Genomic DNA, 7,331 nt, shown 5'->3' with positions numbered 1-7,331 from the left:
TAAAAAACAGATTGCGGCTGGAATCTGAGCTCAAGTTTTAAGAAACTTGTCTCTCTAATTTTTTGGCACAGCTCGCTTCAGCCTGGTTACTTCCATGAATTAATTTAGGGAATTAAAATTGTCATCAGAAACTTCCTCCTCTGAACCTCTTGTCTTCTCTGGTCTGTTTGGTTTCATTCTTCTCCTAGCATAGGCAATACAGCTGCTGGCAAACCTACATTTACATCATCCTGGCTTAGTAATGTCAGTTCTTTCCCAGTGCCCGTGTCTCAATCACAATGCCAGGGAAGAGTCAGATAGGCCTGACAATCCCAGACCCAAATAGAATGTCCTTAGAGTTGAAGATGCTTCTTGGCACTCTTAAATTATTGGCTTACTCCTAGGTGGTAAAGCAATACAGTAACTGACAGTCTCCTAAGAACCATATGTGGTAGAGATGGACATATTTAAATAAATCAGAAGATTAGATGGATTAACATGCACATACAAAGTTACAATAGTCCAATAGCTCCTTTACCTCCAAAACTTAGGCTAGTCATAGCTCCTGTATGCTCTTGTGGTAGCTTACATACACCTTTATCATGGTGCATATCTCGTTGTACCATGTTTTTAAATTTGTCACACCCTCTGATAAATTCCTCAATGATAGATGATGATGACAGTGATGATGACAATGATGATGATGATGATGATGATTTTATTTCTGTATTATCAATACTGTGTATGGACTGGCAAAAAATAGATATTGCATAAATGTTTGATAAATAAATGTCAATATCACAGCATCTGCACCATGTTTCTCTCTTAAATCGCACTTAATTGAGATTTGACTTTCCATTTGCCTTTTTGTCTTTTATTGAACAATGGAAAAGACTAATTTTGCACCTTTAAAATAATTTATTGTATGAATTACATATTACATTTAACATAATCAATTTCATCATATCTTTTTAATAATCTCAGGACATCAGGTTTGGAAAATATGAGTATTTCCATTTAATCTGCATGATGTATTGTATATTAGAAATAGGTTTTTTGTTTCTTTGTTGGTACCTATTTTGAATAACTTTAAAAAAGAACCCAAGACTAGCCAAAGCCACATCATGTTTTTTTTTATTATTATATGACAGGAAAAATGCTTGTGCATTTACAATTACTGAGTACATTTAAATCATTATTCATTTATGGAATAACATTAATTTCTGAATAGTGTGGCACCACATATGAATGATTCAAAACAAAGCAGAGTCTCTTCAAGTCTTTTAGGTCCTCATATCAACCTCCTATTCGCTGTTGCCACCCACAAATACTTCTCAATCTGAAGAAAAGCCATTATCAGCCAGATAACTAGATGAGACTTGTAAAAAAAAAAAAAAAGACAATAAATTTAGTTAAAGAATTAAATCCTCAGAAGACAAAAAAAAAAGGATATATAACTATTTTGAAGCTATTAGCTATGGAAGTTCCAAAACACCTTTAAATTAATTTTAAAACAATAGTATTTTTCAGTTATTTTTCTCACTCAGAACAAATTCTATTTTTCATTTTTTAAATGTCTCCTTTATTTTAATGCAAACAAGCAACATATTGACAAAAAAGTTATTCTCAAAATATAAGGATATTTATTATCTATTAAATTAAAAAATGTTAAACATGCTCAATGTATTTTCTGGCTTAGAATGTAATCACTGATTCATCCACTTGTGTAATGTACATTTATTAAACAAGAATTGAGTTATACAGTTAAATGTTGAACTATTTAGTTGATATAAAATTTAATATCTATTGACTATGTGTGATAGTCACCTGTAGTAATATTTATCTAGTTTTCTAATGATTATAAAAAATAATAGGTATTTAATATTATATATTAAAAGATAGTCCAATGCAACAGATTAGTTAAGAGTTTGCCTCCAGAATTCTGGAGACAAAGAATTCTCTTCCTTACCCATATACAAGATACTGAAACATTCTGTACTTTGATTTATTCATCTGTCCAACTAGAATGGTAATAATGATACCTAACTCTAGGAATCCTGACAAAATTAAGTTTTAGTTAATACTAGTATTTTTCTTCTGTCACTGGACACAATGAAAATAGATAAGGTAAACATTGTCTACTAAGTATCAAAAGAGGAAAATGTGGGGCCATAGTGTCATTTTAATAAGTAGCTAGGAAGCAAATTAAGTGCATTTGAAACTAAAAATATTTCACATAAGGTTTTTAAATTATTCTGTCAAAATTAATACCTCAATTTAAAAATGAAATTAAAATATTTCCAACATTAATTTTAAGGTTTCAGGATCAAAGTGAGTGATTGTTTTTCAAACTGCATTTGTTTTTCTTTATTATATCTACCGATTTAAATATTCCCTCAAGAGTCATTGACAGAATTCACTGGCATCTGAATCTGGTTGGGAATTCTGGTTTGGGACTAAGATCATATTAAGCCATGTCATTGACCACCTGGTGTTCATGAACTCTGAGAGACATATGACTGTGAAAAACAAATAAATAAACAAACAAAAATACAAGCCGGCCATATATAGAATTATAGTTTTATGTAGGACTATGTAAAAACTGTTTTTACGTAGTCTGGGGGAGCCTATGTATTATAAAAAAGTATAAGTTTATTATATATGTGTACTAATTAGTACATACAGTGGTCCATAGTAAACATATATACATCTTTGGCTTTAGGCTTCATATGGGATGATGAAGAAACTGTGATTGGAGGCTGGAAGGGTAGTAATTTATATTATTTTGTGGTGAAACATTTTATAAAAAGTATCACTTGTGATAACTTGGAAGGTAGGTGACATTCTTGAATGAGCTTTGACCTATAGTTGAGGAGGCTGGGAAATAAGATGTAAAGAGTACTTCTAAGTTGCTATGGGTGTCATTTGACAAAGTATTACAAGAAAGAAATGAACTCAGAAAATAATTGCAAGAGAGAATAAAAGGAAAATAAGATAAAAGAAAATTAAAAGGATTCTAAAAATTACAGAAATATACAAAGTTGGAATATGGAAGATTCTTCACTCTATCCTGTAACAGATAAAACTGAGATATTTGAGCAAGGAAAGCCAATTTAATTCATGGAAAAGACGTTTGAGTCAATTAAGCTTGTGCTCAATAAAACTTTTCTATTGCACAAAATGGTTCAATTAAAAAGAGACTGGGGACACCTGGGTGACTCAGTCTGTTGTGCATCCCACCCTTAATTTCAGCTCAGGTCATGATACCAGGGTTGTGGGATCGAGCCCAGCATGGGGCTCCATGCTGGGCATGGAACCTGCTTAGGATTTTGTCTCTCTCTCCCTCTGCCCCTTTCCCTTGCTCTTTCTCTCTCTATATATAATAATGATAATAATAATAATTAATAAAGAAATAAATAAAGGAAATAAAAGGAGAGACACTAAGGCAATGGCTCTTCATGTTGGCTCACAGTTGCTTCAGGATCCAAGAGATGACCGAGGTCAGCAGGCATATTACTCAAACCACTAACAGACATGACATCTCCTGAGTTCCATGACAGATAGTGGTGGTAGTAAGACCAAGGCCATATGGGACTATAGCCAACTCTATAGGTAGATAGGGCTGCCTCTGGGTCTGTAGCTCCAATCACCATTAGTGAGCTTGCCACTTGGGCATAGGTCTGCTTTCTTAAAACAGCCCTCCTCAGTCTTGAGCTCCATCAGGGCTTCATAACTTCCTACTTGGATCCCAAAGATCCCACAAGCCACCTTTATCTGTGGGTGGCTGCCAAATTATTGTTGCTATGGGACATATGAAAATGGGCCCTCCAATTTCACCATCTTGCTGATGTCCTGATTATATTGTTCAAAATCATTTTCCTCACCATTTTATTATTTATTTATTTATTTATTTATTTATTGCTTAACATTTTTTATTTATTTTTGAGAGACAGAGTGCGAGCTGGGGAGGGGCAGAGAGAGGGAGATGCAGAATCTGAAGCAGGCTCCAAGCTCTGAGCTGTCAGCACAGAGCCCAGTGCGGGGCTTGAACCCACCAACCGTGAGATCATGACCTAAGCTGAAGTCGGACGCTCAACTGACTGAACTACCTAGGTGCCCCTTCTTCACCATTTTAAAGGAAAATTATATCCACCCTTTACTATCAAGCTTGGACATGTAACTTGCTTTCGTTAAGAAAAAGTAAGCAGGGATGACCTATATTACTTCAATGCAGAAATGTTAAAGGCCAACACATAGCTTGCCAGAGTCTCCTTTCTTTTCTCAAGATTGAGAATGTTTTGTTTTGTTTTTTAATTGTTTAAAATGTTTATTTTTGAGAGAGAGAGAGAGAGACAGAGTGTGAGCAGGGGAGAGGAAGAGAGAGAGGGAGACAAAAAATCAAAGCAGGCTCCAGTTTCCGAGCTATCAGCACAGAGCCCCATGAGGGGCTCGGACTCAGGAACTGCGAGATCATGACCTGAGCAGAAGTCAGACGCTTAACTGACTGAACCACCCAGGTGCCCCAAGATTGACAGTGTTTAAGAGACAATTCCTATTTTAGCTTGGGTCCTGGAGTGAACATAAATGACAAAACTATTCTGTATTTTTTCACTATTTTTAAAGCAGCATAACTTAATCTTATTTAACTGACACTCAAGGAAAACAGCCTACATTGCTCACTTCTATGCAAGCCTAAATCCAAGTCGTACAGAGGTTCACTCTTACATCATGAGACAGATCCATATCACAATAGCCAAAGAGAAGAAACAAATGAAAATAACTTAAAGTAGACTTTTGCCCAATCCAGCCTTATTAAGGTTACATTCTTGAAAATGTGGCAAAGTCTGTGAATTTGCACTTGATCAGCCAATACTACTCCTTGCAAAAAATATGGGTTTAGATGACAGGGCAGAGAGGATAAATACCATAGAGGCCATACTTATTATTAATAATATAAAATACAGACTTTCCATATAAATACCAGTAGAGTGTGTCCAAACAAACTCTATTTGAAATATTCTCTACACTTTGGATTGTTAAAATTACTTATATTCGTGCTTTATAATTTCAATGCATTTTTTTTTTACTTGAGAGAGAGAGAAAGAGCATGAGTGGGGGAAAGGGGCAGCGGAAGAGAGGGAGAGAGAGAGACAGAGAGAGAGAGAATCCTAAGCAGGCTCATTTCTCAGCGACACTGGGATCATGACCTGACCCAAAATCAAGAGTCAGATGCTCAATTAACTGATCATGGAGCCCCTCAATGCAAATTTTTTTAATTTAAAAAAAAAATTAATTTAATTTTTAAAATTACATCCAAATTGGTTAGCATATAGTGCAACAATGATTTCAGGAGTAGATTCCTTAGTGCCCCTTACCCATTTAGCCCATCCCCCCTCCCACAAGCCCTCTAGTAACCCTGGAACTATTTGTTCTCCATATTTAAGAGTCTCTTATGTTTTGTCCCCCTCCCTATTTTTATATTATTTTTGCTTCCCTTCCCTTATGTGCATCCGTGAAAGACATTTTCTCTCGATTACTTGATCAAAGTCAGTGAATGCTCTCAATAAAAATCCTTAGCACTAACTAGTAGCAGAGTTTTATTAAATGGTTTATAAATACACAGATGCTCATTATCAAGGCTTCATAGGGTCTCTTTTTTCTCTACTCTATATTTCATTTAGTAGAGATTACTTCTGCCTGCACACACTGCTACCTTTATTCAAGATCTCCATATTTTTATACTCAGACTTAGCACTCTCTGAAGTCTGAATGTTTGTTTTCCTTATTAGCTGCCACACAATCTTAAGTATATTTCCTCTATTCAACCCATAAAGGTATAAGATATGGGCAGTAATTCATAAACATTTATCTTTACTGTTACACAGTCAAATCAAGAAATCCAGAACATGCAAAATTGTTCTTAATTTCCAGACTTGATTTGAAAGTTTAAGGCCATGTATAGTCTACAGATGGTAAAAGTTGGTCATGGGTCATATTCAAATGAATGATCTTAGGACCTTGGTTCTAACAGACAAAAATAATATTTATAAAGGACTGGTAATGGGTGTGGCTGAGCCTGCAAGTAAGAATCAATATTGTGTTTTCTTCTTCCTTCAACACTCACAGCAAGACATGGTTTTTCTGCCTCCCTTAAAGTTAATGCCACCTTTTCCTGGGTTCTGGCAAATGGAATCTAACTAGAATTAAAGTGGGTAATGCCAGATAACCTATAAAAAATGTCTTGTGCTGTGCTCAGTCTTTTTCCTCATCTGCATGTGGATTTTCATGACACTGAGGTGGGAAAGGCAAGACAGTAGAAGAACCCTGAGTCAGTGAGTCCTATGAGGTTCAGAGCCACTTTCTCGAAGTCACTTACTCCATCTGCATCGAATTGAAGTAAAATTGAGAAATAAACTTTAACTATTAAGTTACTGATAGCCATTGGAATTTTGGAATTGTTAAGAAATCAACCTTCTCTGATTAATAGAAAGCTAGAAAGTGTTCTTAAAGCATTTTATCTTTTACCACAATTATTGCTCACAGCGATCAAACAAAGTAGAGGCTCCATTTGCAGGTAAGGAAACCAAAGCCAAAAGAAGTTAAGTTATCCAAAGTCTCAGAGATGATGAGTGGCAAAACTGGAACTTGAACTCAAGAAGCTTGCTTCCAGATCCAGCTTTCTTAAATATTACACATCTCTTTAGGCATTACCAAAAGACCACCTCTTGTAACTGGCAGGGGAATTTCTATTTAGAACCATTTTGTCCCTTATTTTCCCCCTGATAGTCCCTCAATCCCTTTAACCACTCCATTTCCTTTGCTCTGAAACACAAAGGAACCACATCATTTATTACTTGGTCATAGTCATTCTGCTCTGTCAGATTCCAATGTTGGATGAAGCTGAGACAAGACAGGAAGGACTGGAAATTCTTTAGATACAGAAAAACGGTCTCAATATTGCATTTCTTCTTTTGGTCAAGAATTTATAACACTTACTTGGCATAGTTTCCAAATTTTTTTTCTCTGTATCTCTCTGTATGTAAAGATGAAATTTACCATAATCCCTTACCCTTATTAAGGGAATGTATACAAGCATAATTAATCTATGTTACATTTGAAATTTTTTTTCATTGCTATTTCGGACCAAAACGCAGTCTGTTGCCCATGTCTGGCTGATTATTACTCTGAACTTCACCAATGATAATTGGTTCATTGGTGGACACTTGAAACCAGGTGGACCAAGCTGTATTTCTGAAACTTTTGCCAAACTATTATTTTTCAGAAAAGAAGCTGTAAAGCCAATAGAGGCATAAACCAGTATAAATCTTGCTGGTGATGATGCAGAGAGTTTC

This window comes from Panthera tigris, chromosome C2, assembly GCF_018350195.1.
Source record: "Panthera tigris isolate Pti1 chromosome C2, P.tigris_Pti1_mat1.1, whole genome shotgun sequence".
Classification (NCBI taxonomy): domain Eukaryota; kingdom Metazoa; phylum Chordata; class Mammalia; order Carnivora; family Felidae; genus Panthera; species Panthera tigris.
The sequence above is the reverse complement of the archived record's forward strand: the minus strand, read 5'-3'. Positions refer to the sequence as shown.